We start from the raw sequence: 19,200 nt of genomic DNA on the forward strand, positions 1-19,200 counted from the left end.
TGCCTCTTGTGTTCAAGTAGAAGAAACCTGCTGCTGATATTGGTCCTAGAATCAAGTCTAGTGACTCCACAACTTATGGTTTCAGCAAAGAACAATATCAGCACCTCATGTCTCTTTTTCAGCAGACTCACATATCTCCTAGGGTCCATTCTTCATCTTCTGATGAAAATATTGGTTATGCCAACTTTGCAGGTATGTGTGTCATCTTCCTGTTGATCAATTTCCTGTAGTTAATTATGTAGTACATTCTTTGTCTGCTCAGTTAGGAAAAATACCTTGGATACTAGATTCAGATGCCACTAATCACATGACTTCCAATAAACAATTCTTACACAATTTACAACCCTTACCTAAACCCTACTTAATCACTTTACCAAATGGTTATAAAGTCAAAGTAATATCTACTGGTTCCTTACTTCTTAGGAGAGACATTGTTTTACACAATGTACTTTTAGTTCCTTCTTTCCAATTCAATCTTATTTCTGTATACCAACTTCTTTCTCAATTGCAATGCTTAGCATTATTTAGCAGTCACTCTTGTTTTCTACAGGGCCCTTCTCTAAAGAGGCCATTGGAAATTGGTAGGGCTTTACATGGGTTGTACTTTCTGCTTCCTGACATGCCTGAGTATTCACCTTTTGTTTCTACTATTTCTTTTGGTACTGCTTGCAATGTTCTTCCTTCTAATTCTGTTTCCCCTTTCCCTAGTCCCTCTTGTATTTCTTCCACTAGTGTTAATAAAAGTGATTTGTTTTGGCACCAAAGATTGGAACATATGCCCTTTCATAAGATGAAGTCTATTCCGTTTCTATCTAACATGGTTTCTTCTAAACAGTCATTTTCCTGCCCTGTTTGCCCTATGGCTAGGCAACAAAGACTTCCCTTTCCTGAAAGCCATATCAAATCCACTTCTCCTTTCCAACTTGTCCATTTAGAGCTATGGGGCCCTTACCACACTAGGACATACAATGGGTTTAGATACTTTCTTACCATTGTGGATGATTTCTCTAGGGTTACATGGACCCATCTCTTGTCTTGTAAGAGTAATGCCTTCTCCATTATCAAAGCTTTCACTAATATGGTTCAGATTAACTTTCATTCCTCTATTCAAACTTTCAGGGCTAATAATGTCTTTGAATTAGGCAGTAGTTCTGAAGCACAAACATTTTTCTCTGAAAATGGGATTCTTCACCAAACCACTATTCCACATACCCCACAACAAAATGAGGTAGTTGAAAGAAAACATAAATATTTATTAGAGACTTCTAGAGCCTTACTTTTTCAATCTCACCTTCCTGTCAAATATTGGGGTGAATGTGTCTTGACTTCCACTTATATCATAAATATGATGCCTTCTTCTGTCTTGGGGAACGTGTCTCCCTTTCAAAGGTTGTATGGTGTCTCTCCTTCCTATAAACATCTCAAATCTTTTGGTTGTCTATGTTATGCTACCACTCCTAAACCTAGTAGGGATAAATTCCAATCTACGGCCATTAAATGTGTCTTTCTGGGTATCCCTGTGGTAAAAAGGGTTACAAACTCCTTAATCTCACCAATCATTTTGTTTTTTTTTCAGATATGTGGTATTTCATGAACATGTTTTTCCTTACTCTTCACCCTCTTTCCGAGTACATCACACTCCTCATGTTCCTTTTTTGGATTGTGCCTCCACTCCTTCTCCCCATTCATTCTCCTTTACTCCTTCATCTTCTTCACCTCATTCTCCTCCTACATCTGTCCCTTCTACCTCTGATTCTCATTCTGCCACTTCCTTGCCAACTACTCCTCTACTTAGGAAGTCTAGCAGGGTCTGCCATACTCCTCCCTATCTTAAAGACTACTTTTGCTCCTCTGCCCTCTCCAATCTTGTATCTGGAACATCCAAGGTGTCTCATGTTGAGCTACAAATGCATGAACCTCGGTTTTACCAGCAGTCTACCTCTAACCCTTCTTGGCAAGAGGTTATGCTACAGGAATTTCAAGCTCTAGAGGTAAATCATACTTGGGATATAGTTCCTCTTCCTCCTCACAAGAAGCCTATTCCATGCAAATGGGTTTACAAGATTAAACAGAAATATGATGGCTCTATTGAGAGGTACAAAGCCAGATTGGTTATTAGAGGTGACACCTAGAAGGAAGGTATTGATTATACTGAGACCTTGTCTCATGTTGTTAAGTTCACTACCATCAAGTGTCTTCTTTCTCTTGCTGCTAAGAGGGGCTGGACTGTGTATCAACTTGATGTGAATAATGCATTTCTTCATGGTGACCTTCATGAAGAAGTGTATATGAAACTTCCACCTGGTCTTCAGATTTCCACTTCTGCAGCTTCTGATTCTTCTCCCTTGGTTTGCAAGCTGAACAAGTTACTTTATGGCCTCAAACAGGCTTCAAGGCAGTGGTTTTCTAAACTGTCTGAGGCTCTGCTATCTAGAGGCTACATTTCAAGTAAGAATGACTATTCTCTCTTCACAAGTCACCTAATTCCTCCTTAACAGTCCTGGCTGTCTATGTTGATGATATATTTCTTGCTGGGGGTGATATAGCCGAGCTTGACAGTCTGAAATCCTTCTTGGATTCTCAGTTCAAGATCAAAGATCTGGGGTCTGTCCATTATTTTTTGGGTTTGGAGGTTACCACGAATACTCAGGGTTACTTGGTCAGTCAATAGAAATTTGCTTCTGACCTCTTGGATGAATTTAACTGTATGCATTTCACTCCAGTAGTGACTCCCCTTGAGTCATTTGTCAAATTAACTTCTGACATGGGCCAGCCACTCACTGATCCCAGTCTTTATAGAAGACTTGTGGGAAAACTCAATTTTTTACAACATACCAGACCTGATATTGCATTTTCTGTCCAACATTTGAGTCAGTTCCTTCAAGCTCCTCAGGTTCCCCACATGCTGGCTGCTATACACGTTCTCAGGTACTTGATGAATGCACCCGGGCAAGGAATTTTCCTTTGAAAGTCTCCTACCACTTCTCTTGTAGCATATTCTGACTCTGATTGGGACACATGCACTGAGTCTCGCAAGTGTGTCACTGTCACGACCCCAAATTCCCTCCGTAGGATGTCGTGATGGCACCTAGTCTCTAAGACTAGGTAAGCCTATCAATGCGGAATAATAATAAATATCTGAAATAAATAAACTACAATTCAAACAATTTCAACTCTCAAAACCCGGTAGAAATAAGTCACAAGCTTCTAAGAATTTATTCTCAATGTCTCTATATGTCAAGGTCTAGATAAAATATAAGGAAGCAACATAAAATGATAGAAGGGGACTCCGGAGTCTGCGGACGCTGGCAGATATACCTCGAAGTCTCCGTGCGCAGGTAACTCAATGACGTCTAGGCTGGTAAAATGTACCTGGATCTGCACAAAAAGATGTACAGAAGCGTAGTATGAGTACACCACAGCGGTACCCAGTAAGTGCCAAGCCTAACCTCAGTAGAGTAGTGACAAGGTCAGGTGAGGCCCTACTGGAATATAATAATGGCATGGTAAAATGTTTATCAATGTAGTAAAATAAAATGACATTGAAAATGAATCAAATAGTATGTCACATTTAATGACACCAAATAATTACAAATAATATCTCGTGGAAATCAAAACAGAATTTTCTTCAACTTTATGAAAATCACAATAATAATCAAAGGCAACTACGGCCATAAATCAATATCAACAAGGGCACTCCCGAGGTACCGTCTCGTAGTCCCAAATCATAAATAAATTCACAATATCTCATTTCCTTATATCACCGCGGGAGCCTTCACAATTTATTTAAAGAAAATATTTTTCCCGAAATAGCATCCCGCATTTTAGCCACCCTTATCACACCGCATGACTTCTAGTAGTTCCCCTACTAGCCACGCGTATCAAGCCACCCTTATCTCACCGCATGCGTTTCAACACCCAGACCTTATACCACCGCATGCGTATCAATATCACAATATATCACAATTTGCACCTCAAGTGCTCAAATAATTTAACTTGCCAAAATAATTCAACAACAATATTTTTCCACAATAAAGAGCTCACGGCTCATGCCAAAATAAATCATCAATAATAGTTTGCCACAATAAAGAGCTCACGGCTCATGCCAAAATAAATTATCAATAATAGTTTGCCACAATAAAGAGCTCACGGCTCATGCCAAAATAAATCATCAATAATAGTTTTCCACAATAAAGAGCTCACAGCTCATGTCAAAATAATTCATCAATAATATTCTTCCACAATAAAGAGCTCACGGCTCCCTCACAATGAGTATAAAAATATTCAGGAGTAAATAATTTAGGAAAATAATATTTCAAAATCTTTACTACGTTGCTTCAATATCAAGTTTAAAAATGTCAAATACTTCATATTAATAATATTTAATTTAAAGAAAATCAACCTTCAAATAATGCACAGAATAAAAGAAACCAAGTTTCAACTAAACAGGTAAAACAATTAGTAAGAAAAGATCAAACAAATTTGAAGTATATATCTCACATCAATGATGAAGAATATAACAAGATAAAATAATTTAATAAATGCGCAACAGTGATCTACACAATTTAAAAATATAATCTTTCGCAATTTAACCCGTGTACACACTCGTCACCTCGTGCACACGACTTTCAACACATTTCAATAATTATCTCAATACCAATCCTAGGGAAAATTTCCCCCACACAAGGTTAGACAAGTCACTTACCTCGACTTGCTTCAATTTAACCAAGTATTATGCTTTTTCCTCGAATTTCCGACTCCGATCGACTCGTATCTAGTCATAATTAATTCGATACAGTCAACAAAAATTATAGTAATCACTTTCATAAGAAAATATTACATTTTTATTAAAATCCAAAATTAGCTCAAAATTTGCTCGTGGGGCCCATTCAATTACGAGTCCACCCATACCAATTTTACCAAAATCCGATAACAACTCGACCTCCAAATCTTAAATTTTCGTTTTTGGAAGATTTTGCAAAAATCTTGATTTCTTCCATTTAAATCCGAAATAAATGATGAATATGACCATGGATTTATGAAATATAATCACATTTGGATATAGGACACTTACCCAAGTTGAAGTCTTGAAAAAATCCTCAAAATCGCCCAAGAACCGTGCTCCAAAACGAAATGAAGGAAATGATCATTTTTGGTCCTTAAGTTTCTGCCCCAAAAACACTATTCCGGTCGCTAAAAGTCCAATCCTGTCGCTAAAAGTGTCACATCTGGTCGCTAAAGGTGCACACCAGGACTATTTATACCAACAGTTTTATTTCACTAAAAAAGCTCTAACTCCATCATACGAACTCGGAATTCGACGATTCTTGTTCCTATGAGTCACAAATAAAACTACAAACCCCTTCGTTCAATCGAAACTCAATTCGGAGCTCATTTGCTCAATGTGATACCAATTTCGCTCGTTAAACAATTAACTCATATTTCGCGCTTAAAACTCAATCGCGACTTGATGAAATTAGACCAAACTTTCCAGATCACTCCTATAATTCATTATTAAAATGTTGAAAGTCTCGAAATCGAATTTCGATCTCTAGAACTAAAAATAGACTTTTGGATCATTACATGCTTATGTTGAAAACATCAAACTCTTCCTCGACAGCCTGTAGTGTATCAATCATAACTTCTTGTACTCAACTCCAACTGCCAAACGGTTTAAAGTTCTGCAAACTAAATACAAAGTACTACAACTTTCATGTTTTGCTCATCGTCCAACTCCTTATAGATTGCGAGATATAAGCTCCCAAAGTCAGCCATGTGCAGCAGAAATTTCTGGCGATGCACACTGCTGTAGCAAAAATCTGCAGTTGCAGCTTTAGTCAATCGATCATAACATTTTGTATAAATGTCTGAATGATAAATGGTTTATCATTCTGGAAACTAGAATCAAAGGACTACAATGAAAATGTTCAGATTCCTTATAGATTTCGAGATATAAGCTTCCAAAATCAGCTCTGCAATTGCACCGGTTGCTGTCCAAAAACAGCTTCTGCAACAGAAAAATTCCAGCAGCTCCTTTTTGTCCGAAATTCATTCCGTTAACCTTCCAAAATCCACCCGAGACCCTCGGTATCTTAACCAAATATATCAACATGTCCCAAAATACAATATGAACTTAGTTGAGGCTTCAAACCATGCCAAACAACGCCGAAATTACGAATCGCGCATCGAATCGAATTATGAGTTTTCAAATCTTCCAACTTCTATATTTTGCGCCGAAACATATCAAATCAATTCCGATTGACCTCAAATTTTGCACACAAGTCATAAATGACATAATGGATTTATAAAAAATTTCATAATCGGATTTCGACCCCGATATCAAAAAGTCAACCCCTCGGTCAAACTTCCCAAAAATTCAACTTTCGGCATTTCAAGCCTAATTCTACTACGGACTTCCAAATAAAATTTCGATCACGCTCCTAAGTCCAAAATCACCATACGGAGCTGTTGGAATTATCAAAATTCTATTTCGGGGTTGTTTGCACATAATTTGACATCCGGTCACTATTTGAACTTAAACTTTTAATTTTTCATCAAAATTCCATATCTCTGGCTAAGGACCTCGGAATTTGATTCCGGGCATACACCTAAGTCCCAAATCACGATACAGACCTATCAAAATTGTCAAAACACTGATCCGAGTCTATTTGCTCAAAATGTTGACCAAAGTCAACTTAGTTGAGTTTTAAAGCTCTAATTCACATTTTAATCCATTTTTCACCTGAAAACTTTTCCGAATTTTTTTTACAGACTGCACACTCAAGTCGAGTAATGGTAAATAGTGCTTAGATAACATAATTAATCATTAAATTTAAAGATGACATTTTGGGTCATCACATTCTCCACCTCTAAAACAAACGTTCGTCCTCGAACGGAGTTAGAAAAAGTACCTGAGCTGGTGAATAAATGTGGATAACATCTGCGTAAATCATTCTCGACCTCCCAAGTCGCCTCCTCGACCGAATGACCCCTCCACTGAACCTTTACAGAAGCAATGTTCTTTGACCTCAGCTTTCGAACCTGCCTATCTAAAATAGCCACTGGTTCCTCATCATAAGATAGATCCTTGTCCAACTGAACCGAACTGAAGTCTAACATATGAGACGGATCGCCGTGATATTTCCGAAGCATAAAAACATGAAATACCGGATGAACTGCAGAAAGACTAGGTGGTAGTGTAAGTCTGTAAGCCACCTCTCCAACTCTCTCAAGAATCTCAAAAGGCCCAATATACCTAGGGCTCAACTTGCCCTTCTTCCCGAACCTCATCACACCCTTCATAGGCGAAACCCGTAGCAATACCCGCTCACCAACCATGAATGCAACATCACGAACCTTCCGATCCGCATAACTCTTCTGTCTAGATTGGGCTGTACGAAGTCGATCCTGAATCAACTTAACCTTTTCCAAGGCATCCTGAACCAAGTCTGTACCCAAAAGTCTAGCCTTGCCTGGTTCGAACCAACCCACTGGAGACCGGCACCGCCTGCCATACAAGGCCTCATACGGAGCCATCTGGATGCTTGACTGGTAACTGTTGTTGTAAGCAAACTCTGCAAGTGGTAAGAACTGATCCCAAGCACCCCCAAAATCTATCACACACGCACGAAGCATATCCTCTAGTATTTGAATAGTGCGTTCGGACTGCCCGTCCGTCTGAGGGTGAAATATTATACTCAACTTCACACGAGTACCTAACCCTCTATGTAAAGCCCTCCAAAACCGTGAGGCAAACTGTGTACCCCGGTCAGAGATGATGGATATCGGTACACCGTGAAGTCTGACAATCTCGCGAATATATACCTGAGCTAGCTGCTCTAAAGAGTAAGTAGTAATCACAGGAATAAAATGAGCTGACTTAGTCAATCTATCTACAATCACCCAAACTGCATTGAACTTCCTCCGAGTCCGTAGGAGCCCAACAACGAAATCCGTAGTGATCTGCTCCCATTTCCATCCTGGAATTTCCAACTTCTGAAGCAATCCACCCGGTCGTTGATGCTCATATTTCACCTGCTGACAATATAGGCACCGAGCTACATATTTCATTATGTCTTTCTTCATCCGCCTCCACCAATAGTGTTGTCTCAAGTCTTGCTACATCTTCGCAGCACCCGAATGTATGGAGTACCGCAAACTGTGAGCCTCCCGGAGAATCAATTCACGAAAACCATTTATATTTGGCACACATAGCCTGCCCTACATCCGTAATACATCTTCATCTCCAATAGTGACTTTCTTGGTATTGCTGTGCTGAACTGTGTCCTTAAGGACAAGTAGATGGGGGTCATCATACTGACATTCCCTGATACGATCATAAAGAGAAGACTGAGAAACCACACAAGCCAAAACTCTACTCGGCTCGAAAACATCCAAACTGACAAATTGGTTGGCCAAGGCCTGAACATCCAAGGCCAGAGGCCTCTCTGCTACCGGTAAATATGCTAAGCTGCCTAAACTCTCCACCTTACGACTCAAGGCATCGGCCACCACATTGGCCTTCCCAGGATGATAGAGAATGGTGATATCATAATCCTTAAGCAATTCCAACCACCTCTGCTGCCGCAAATTAAGATCATTATGTTTAAATAAATGTTATAGACTTTGGTGATCAGTGTAGACCTCACAATGGACACCGTACAAATAATGCCGCCAAAATTTTAAGGCATGAACAATAGTTGCTAACTCCACGTCATGTACATGATAATTCTTCTCATGCACTTTTAACTATCTGGACACGTAGGCAATCACCCTACCGTCTTGCATCAACATCGCGCCGAGACCAATACGCGACGCGTAACAATACACAGTATAAGACCTTGAATATGTAACTAATACCAATGCTTGTGTCGGAGTCAAAGTGATCTTGAGCTTCTGAAAGCTTAACTCACACTCGTCTGACCCTGTAAATGAGGCACCCTCTTGGATCAATTTGGTCTTAATAGTTGTTCATAATCAATTACAGAATCGTCATTTAACCTCATGTTAACAAAAATCTCGTTGCAAACCTTCACAATACTGATAACTAGATGCGAGGCATGAAGACTTCATAATTATTTACTCGAATTAACGAGTCACATTTAACGCCACCTAGGCGGGCACCTATCTCGTAGGTTAAAAATTAATAATTACAACACGAATTTGACAACTATGCCCAAAGAATTTCATATAAGAATTTTCAAATAAGCCTAACATGCCTGACTCCCTATTAGTACTATAGTACAAATTTAATTTCACAAGGGAGAACTTAAACACAAGAATTTTCCTCACAAGGATCTCGTCCTTATATAACTTCCACCGCAGCTCGTAGCCCAGTTTAAACATATCAATTTACATAAAAATGTGAGGATCTCGTCCTCAGTTCTGAATCACAAGTAATATGCACATCGTGCCAATTGAAAATTTCCATTTTCTCCTTTTAAATAATTTCGGTTACACCAAATCACAACACATAATGAACCCCACACCGGTAGGGCATATAATTCACAATTTTCAATTAATTATTCGGAATTTACATAAAAATTTACCGAAATGAGTAACAGAAAGCCACATTTAGCCTCGCAGCTCTTATTAGTGACCAACACGAAATGATTGGCATAGTTATCTCCATAAAATCTCCCAACAGGGGTAAACACATAAGTAGATTATAGAATTATGAAGCTCACTCATAAGTGGAGCACAATAGGAAGACTCGTTTCGATATTGAGAACCGAATCAACTTAAGGAAATTATTCCTTTATATTAAATCGAGGTCGTACCTGTAACGACACCATCTGATGTAGCGACCTCCGCCATACCGTAAAACAAATATATCAACGGCTGGGTCTCCACCTCTAGGATGTCTTTTACTCATATGACCTTCACCCCTAACTGGTCGTGTGGTGGTGTAGTAACTGCAATGGGGCACGTAGCCTGAGTGCTTTGATGAAATAAGTCTCTCCCAAGTTTTTGACAATTTTTCTCATGATGTGCCTAGTATCACCGTATTCATAACAACTTCTTTACGGGTTAGGCTGCTCATATTGAGTCTGTGCCAGATAACTGGAATAACCATTGTAGGAACTCATGTCGGTGGTGCATTAAAAGAACTTACTGGAGCACCCCGAGTAATTCGATGTGCAGACTGGACTGGATGACTGCCTGAGCCAAGTGGGCGGTGTTGCATTGGCTGGTCTGCCTTCTTCATAGGCTTACCACGAACACTGGTGGAGAATTATCTCTCCCAAGGCAAATTTCTTCTTTTGTTATGCTGACTCAACACTGTTGAGCTGACCCATTTCTTAACATACTCTTTGATTCTTCTTTGGGGTAACCCTTACCCCTATTTATACACAACGATCACAAAAGTAGAGCTCCATACAGACAAATCTTGGCACGAACCACATAGTCCAGAATCTCGTCAACAACTATACTTACTCCGAAGCACTCCAAAATCCGCAACAGTGACGTCCACGCTGAGTAGACCTTCTACAAATTTAGAGTTGTTTCTATAACTCCTTTGCTATTGAAGTATATGATTATTAAGGAGGCGGACATACCGCAAGTCCCAACCTTATCCTCTACAAAATCTCAGGTCTTAAATATGTGTAAATTTTAGGGAACCTTTCAGTACCACATATATACATTTCATGCCAAAACTGATATAATACATGACCCCGCAATCCACCCATTGGTAGTGGACTCCCCCTACTCAACGCGAAGTCATAGGTCACAACATCCGATAATCCACAATAATAATCTTCAGAGCTTGTATAAATCAACCAGACGCCAATGTCCGTTGCACCCCGCACATGATTCACTAGGTGATCTCTCAATACGCCCATATCTTCAGTCGGAACCACACGTTAAGGAAATGTTTGAGCATCTCTGGCTCCCTCGTAGTCCATCTGCGGCATCATGAACCGTCGACACACAAACTGATATTGAGTGCGCAATGTCATACACGAGTGGATACAAAGGAATATGAGATATATGTTTCACGCTAAATCAATGCCGCACAATAAGGAATCAAGGAAGTGAATATTTTCCTAACAGTTCCATAGCCTCCCGAAGATAAGTACAGACGTCTCCGTACCGATCCGCAAGACTCTACTAAATCTGCTTGTGACTCATAACACCTATGAACCTAGTGCTCTGATACCAACTTGTCACGACCCCAAATTCCCTCCGTAGGATGTCGTGATGGCACATAGTCTCTAAAACTAGGTAAGCCTATCAATGCGGAATAATAATAAATATCTGAAATAAATAAACTACAATTCAAACAATTTCAACTCCCAAAATCCGGTAGAAATAAGTCACAAGCTTCTAAGAATTTATTCTCAATGTGGAATTCTAGTGTTTTGGCTGTAAAATGAAAAAATGAGGAACGGTCATGGAGAGGCAGTGACTATAGTTCCTTAGGTCGTATTTCATGGTCTGGAAAAATTTTAGGCGATCCGGGTCCGGGAGGCCCTGCCCACTCGGAAGGCATGGGCTATAGCACACGAACATATGGGAATCATGCGGAATTCTAGTTTTTTGGCCGTAAAACGCAAAATAAATGAGAAACAGTGATGGCGATCAAGTGACTATAGTTCTTTAGGTCGTATTTGATGGCCCAAAATAATTTTAGGCAATCCGAGTTCGGGGGGCCCGACCCACTTGAAAGGCGTGGGCTATAGCACACGAAAATATGGGAATCGGGCGAAATTCTAATATTTTTGGCCGTAAAACATTAAAAAAAGATGAACGGTCATGGCAGGGTGGTGACTATTGTTCCTTAGGTCGTATTTGATGGCCCGAAAAAATTATAGGCGATCTGGTTCCGGGGGGCCCTTGCCCACTCGGAAGGTGTGGGCTATATAGCACACAAAAATATGGGAATCGGGCGGAATTCTAGTTTTTTAGCCGTAAAAGGCAAATAAATGAGGAACGGTCATGGTGGGGCATTGGCTATGGTTCCTTAGGTAGTATTTGATGGCCCATAAATATTTATGGCTATTCTGGTCCGGGCGACCCGGGCCCACTCAGAAGGCGTGGGAATCGTGCGGAATTCTAGTTTCTTGGCCGTAAAACACAAAACATGAGGAACGGTCATGGCGGAGTGGTAACTATGGTTCCTTAGATCGTATTTCATGGTCAGGAAAATTTTTAGGTGATCAGGGTCCGGGGGCCCCCGCCCACTCGGAAGACTTAGGCACAGCACATGAAAATATGGGAATCAGGCGGAATTCTAATTTTTTTTGGCCGTAAAACGTAAAAAAATATGAACGGTCATGGCGGGGCGGTGACTATTGTTCCTTAGGTCGTATTTGATGGCCCAGAAAAATTGTAGGCGATCCAGTTCCGGGGGAACCGTGCCCACTCGGAAGGCGCTATCCCTTGGAAAAACAAAAGGTAGCACCGAAGAAAGGAAAGAGCGAGATGTTGGTTTTTGTTGTTCCCGCGAAGCGAAGATCATTCGCTTGGCGAATAAAGTGGGTCACCCTCTTTTTGGCTTCGGCCAAACACTTTTTCTCGCTGGTCAAGCTTTCTACAAAAAAAGCGATGCAAGAACATATTCTTTTATCTAAGCTTCTTCCCTGTGCATTAGCTCCCCCCCATCGTAGATGGTTCAGCCACGCCCGGTGCCATGAAATGATTGAGAACTACGACGGGGACAAAATGAATTTTGTTCTTTGTATTCAATAAGTATTGCATGACCGAATAATTCAAGAAAGGTCGGACTACGGGGAGGGTCCTTTTAAGTAGATGACTCGTCGGGCGGCCGTATCGGGACTTCTTTGGGAAAAAGAACTTGAATAAGTTTGTTTTTCCGAAAGAGTCGTCATTTTCTATTAGGAACGCTATGTCATTTTCAATCCCGGCATATTTCGAATACTTGAAGGCCTTGTTGACACGAAGTGATTTAGAAAGATTCTTCTTTATCGATGGTGATCAGTCATGGTATCCATAGCCTTGCTTCTTTTTAGGCCAAATCCTGATTTCGTTTTGCTTCTCCCGATCGTCGAGCCTGATCGACTCGACTCTTTTCCCTGCCCCCATCCTCTCCTGTACCGTCGCTTGAATGAAGACACCCGATCGGCCCGACATTCCCAAATGCCCCCCACGGGCCCTTCCCCTTTACAGGTCTGGATATTTTGCGTCGTTTCAGTCATCGTGGTCGACGGGGAAGAAAGAAATGAATGAATATTCTTTTGGGAAAGTGTATAATAATACACCTACCGAGACAAAATCCAAAGGTGAGTCTCATAAGTGGACGTATCGAACCGAAATAAGATCTCAAATTGACATCTTGATACACTGATTTACCAAAATAATAAATAGAATCAATGGTGACTCCGCCGTGGGAAGAGCCGCTTCCTTCTTGCTTGATAGGGGGGACTTCCATTCACCAGCGCAGACTAAAATTTCTCTCTGAACCGTGCTGGATAGTCACCTATCACACGGCTCTCAAACCCAACCTATGGTGGATCCCGGGAGACAAAGTCAAAATGCAACATCCTTTGCCCCATACTTTGAGATGCTATACCCTGCCGATCAAGGGGCGAGGCTGCTCGTGATAGGCAACGCTTTAAGCCGCTATCGTTCGGTTCGGATAAGTCAAGTTCCTTCGGTCGCTTCGCTCAGGCGGTCTTCCCTTATCTTCCCTAACGTTCAGAGTAGTTATGGGTTGAGATGAGAAAGGAGCACCGGCCGAACGCAATGAATGAATAAGAAATTGACAGCAAAGGGAATCAATGATTCTTCGTTTGTATTGAACCGCTTGCAAAATCAAATCTTGTTCCACAAGATCCTATATCAGCTAAACATCCTCCTTGCATTTATGCCGGAGACGTCGCCAGTGCTATGGGATTTGTCTTATGTAGATCAAAAATGATGAATAGGATTATGGCACTCCACTCGCCGCCAATGCAGAAGGATGCGGTAGAAAAGAATGGAACACTGTTTCGCTTTGTTGGATGCGTTGGATCCCGTATAACAAGCAAGCTCTTTACCCTAAAATTCAAACATGTGGGCACAAAATGCTATCCTACTTTATTGTTACGTAGCAATAGAAGCCTGCTTATGCTGCTTTGGCGGCACTTTTTCGCCTTCTCTTCACTCTGGACAGGAGCTCTAGTGGATAGGGGGAGGGAGCAGGTGAAGCGTGTCGTTCGTAATGGAAAGAAAGATACCACTACTTCGCCTCTTTGTTGGACCACCAGCGCGAACACAGTATTCTCTGACCAGGACCAGGAACTAATTCGAATTTGGATCTTGACATGTCAGTGGTTTTTAACCGTAGGCATTTTGCCAGGAAGTTGGTGGGCTTATCATGAATTAGGTCGGGGTGGCTGGTGGTTTCGGGATCCCGTAGAAAATGCTTCTTTTATGCCTCGAGTATTAGCCACAACTCGTATTCATTCAGTAATTCTACCCCTTATTCATTCTTAGACCTCATTTCTTAATATTGTTACTTTTCCATGATGTGTCTCAGGAACTTTTTCAATACGGTCCGGATTCCTAGCTCCCGTTCATAGTTTTGCTATAGATGATCCACGAGGAATCTTTTTATGGAGGTTCTTCCTTCTAATGACCAGCATATCTATGATTCTTTTCTCCCAGATGAAGCAGCAGGCATCGGTCCGTAGAACCTATAAAAAAGAGATGGTTGTGGCACAAAGTACTCTTGTGCTCCTACGTCATTCGGCAGCCCACCCCCTTATGTTATGGAAGAATTGAGCTTATTGATGGGCTGGTTATTCAGAGCCAGCAATTGGCTGTTGGATTTCGTCTCGCAACTAGAAGAAAATCGCTTCGGGGTCACTGTGGTGTGGCTGAATGTAGAGCAGTCCGCCCTTACAGCCTTTGATCAATAAATTTTTATAACTTCGGAAGATGGTCAGTAGCTTGCTTCCAAGACACTACACTAGATGGGCATGTAGTTGTAGTATTCGGCCCAGAATGCCTCTATATGTCAAGGTCTAGATAAAATATAAGGAAGCAACATAAAATGATAGAAGGGGACTCCGGAGTCTGCGGACGCTGGCAGATATACCTCGAAGTCTCTGTGCACAGGTAACTCAATGACGTCTAGGCTGGTAAAATGTACCTGGATCTGCACAAAAAGATGTGCAGAATCGTAGTATGAGTACACCACAGCGGTACCCAGTAAGTGCCAAGCCTAACCTCAGTAGAGTAGTGACGAGGTCAGGTGAGACCCTACTGGAATATAATAATGGCATGGTAAAATGTTTATCAATGTAGTAAAATAAAATGACATTGAAAATGAATCAAATAGTATGTCACATTTAATGACACCAAATAATTACAAATAATATCTCGTGGAAATCAAAACAGAATTTTCTTCAACTTTATGAAAATCACAATAATAATCAAAGGCAACTACGGCCATAAATCAATATCAACAAGGGCACTCCCGAGGTACCGTCTCGTAGTCCCAAATCATAAATAAATTCACAATATCTCATTTCCATATATCACCGCGGGAGCCTTCACAATTTATTTAAAGAAAATATTTTTCCCGAAATAGCATCCCGCGTTTTAGCCACCCTTATCACACCGCATGACTTCTAGTAGTTCCCCTACTAGCCACGCGTATCAAGCCACCCTTATCTCACCGCATGCGTTTTAACACCCAGACCTTATACCACCGCATGCGTATCAATATCACAATATATCACAATTTGCACCTCAAGTGCTCAAATAATTTAACTTGCCACAATAATTCAACAACAATATTTTTCCACAATAAAGAGCTCACGGCTCATGCCAAAATAAATCATCAATAATAGTTTGCCAGCTCATACCAAAATAAATCATCAATAATAGTTTGCCACAATAAAGAGCTCACGGTTCATGCCAAAATAAATCATCAATAATAGTTTTTCACAATAAAGAGCTCACAGCTCATGTCAAAATAATTCATCAATAATATTCTTCCACAATAAAGAGCTCACGGCTCCCTCACAATGAGTATAAAAATATTCAGGAGTAAATAATTTAGGAAAATAATATTTCAAAATCTTTACTACGTTGCTTCAATATCAAGTTTAAAAATGTCAAATACTTCATATTAATAATATTTAATTTAAAGAAAATCAACCTTTAAATAATGCACAGAATAAAAGAAACCAAGTTTCAACTAAACAGGTAAAATAATTAGTAAGAAAAAATCAAACAAATTTGAAGTATATATCTCAGATCAATGATGAAGAATATAACAAGATAAAATAATTTAATAAATGCGCAATAGTGATCTACACAATTTAAAAATATAATCTTTCACAATTTAGCCCGTGTACACACTCGTCACCTCATGCACACGACTTTCAACACATTTCAATAATTACATCAATACAAAGTTAGACAAGTCACTTACCTCGACTTGCTTCAATTTAACCAAGTATTATGCTTTTTCCTCGAATTTTCGACTCTGATCGACTCGTATCTAGTCATAATTAATTCGATACAGTCAACAAAAATTACAGTAATCACTTTCATAAGAAAATATTATATTTTCATTAAAATCCGAAATTAGCTCAAAATTTGCCCGTGGGGACCACATCTCGGAATCCGGCGAAACTTACAAAATCTGATAACCCATTCAATTACGAGTCCACCCATACCAATTTTACTAAAATCCGATAACAACTCGACCTCCAAATCTTAAATTTTTATTTTTGGAAGATTTTACAAAAATCTTGATTTCTTCCATTTAAATCCGAAATAAATGATGAATATGACCATGGATTTATGAAATATAATCACATTTGGATATAGGACACTTACCCAAGTTGAAGTCTTGAAGAAATCCTCAAAATCGCCCAAGAACCGTGCTCCAAAACTCCAAAACGAAATGAAGGAAATGACCATTTTTGGTCCTTAAGTTTCTGCCCCAAAAACACTATTCTGGTCGCTAAAAGTCCAATCCCGTCGCTAAAAGTGTCACATCTGGTCGCTAAAGGTGCACATTAGGACTATTTATACCAACAGTTTTATTTCACTAAAAAAGCTCTAACTCCATCATACGAACTCGGAATTCGACGATTCTTGTTCCTATGAGTCACAAATAAAACTACGAACCCCTTCGTTCAATCGAAACTCAATTCGGAGCTCATTTACTCAATGTGATACCAATTTCGCTCGTTAAACAATTAACTCATATTTCGCGCTTAAAACTCAATCGCGACTTGATGAAATTAGACCAAACTTTCCAGATCACTCCTATAATTCATTATCAAAATGTCGAAAGTCTCGAAATCGAATTTCGATCTCTAGAACTAAAAATGGACTTTTGGATCATTACATGCTTATGTTGAAAACATCAAACTCTTCCTCGACAGCCTGTAGTGTATCAATCATAACTTCTTGTACTCAACTCCAACTGCCAAACGGTTTAAAGTTCTGCAAACTAAATACAAAGTACTACAACTTTCATGTTTTGCTCATCGTCCAACTCCTTATAGATTGCGAGATATAAGCTCCCAAAGTCAGCCCTGTGCAACAGAAATTTCTGGGGATGCACACTGTTGTAGCAAAAATCTGCAGTTGCAGCTTCAGTCAATCGATCATAACATTTTGTATAAATGTCTGAATGATAAATGGTTTATCATTATGGAAACTAGAATCAAAGGGCTACAATGAAAATGTTCAGATTCCTTATAGATTTCGAGATATAAGCTTCCAAAATCAGCTCTGCGATTGCACCGGTTGCTGTCCAAAAACAGCTTCTGCAGCAGAAAAATTCCAGCAGCTCCTTTTTGTCCGAAATTCATTCTGTTAACCTTCCGAAATCCACCCGAGGCCCTCGGTACCTTAACCAAATATACCAACATGTCCCAAAATACAATATGAACTTAGTTGAGGCTTCAAACCATGCCAAACAACGCCGAAATTATGAATCGCGCATCGAATCGAATTATGAGTTTTCAAATCTTCCAACTTCTATATTTTGCGCCGAAACATATCAAATCAATTCCGATTGACCTCAAATTTTGCACACAAGTCATAAATGACATAATGGATTTATAAAAAATTTCAGAATCGGATTTCGACCCCGATATCAAAAAGTCAATCTCTCGGTCAAACTTCCCAAAAATTCAACTTTCGGCATTTCAAGCCTAATTCTACTACGGACTTCCAAATAAAATTTCGATCATGCTCCTAAGTCCAAAATCACCATACGGAGCTGTTGGAATTATCAAAATTCTATTCCGGGGTCATTTGCATATAATTTGACATCCGGTCACTATTTGAACTTAAACTTTTAATTTTTCATCAAAATTTTATATCTCTGGCTAGGGACCTCGGAATTTGATTCCGGGCATACACCTAAGTCCCAAATCATGATACAGACCTACCAAAATTGTTAAAATACTGATCCGAGTCTGTTTGCTCAAAATGTTGACCAAAGTCAACTCAGTTGAGTTTTAAAGCTCTAATTCACATTTTATCCATTTTTCACCTGAAAACTTTTCCGAAATTCTTTTACGGACTGCACACTCAAGTCGAGTAATGGTAAATAGTGCTTAGATCATATAATTAATTATTAAATTTAAAGATGATATTTTGGGTCATCACAGTCACTGGCTTTTTCATTAGTTTTGGTGGTTGCCCTATTTCTTGGAAATGCAAGAAGTAGCCTACAATCTCTCTTTCTTCTGCTGAAGCTGAATATAGAGCTTTGAGGAAAGTTGTGGCTGAAATCTCCTGGCTGATTCGTTTATTTGCTGATCTTGGTCTGATTTTTCACTCTTCTGTTTAGGTGTTTTGTGACAGCCAAGCTGCACTTCATATTGTCAAAAATCCTGCCTTTCACGAGAGGACTAAGCATATTGACATTGACTGCCATTTTGTTCGGGATTGCTTACAAACTGGCTTGATCTCTCTTCACCACATTTCTACTGCTGACCAGCCTGCTGACATTTTAACCAAGTCTCTTGCAAGGCCTCTTTGTCACACCCCTTTTTTTTACCCCAAAAAAGATATATTAGTGTGTTATTTTATAGATTGTGGATTAAAGAGTTTTTCCAATTGAAGTGACAAATTTGAATAGGGATTATTTTATTTACAGAGTCGCCACTTGGAATTAATTTTTCGGTGTTCCAAGTTACCTTTTATTTGAATCCCTAATCAAAGGAAGATTTGACTCTATTATTAATTGGTCTGCAAAAATAAAATCCGAGTAAGAAA

The sequence above is a fragment of the Nicotiana tomentosiformis genome, chromosome 3, assembly GCF_000390325.3.
Source record: "Nicotiana tomentosiformis chromosome 3, ASM39032v3, whole genome shotgun sequence".
NCBI lineage: Eukaryota > Viridiplantae > Streptophyta > Magnoliopsida > Solanales > Solanaceae > Nicotiana > Nicotiana tomentosiformis.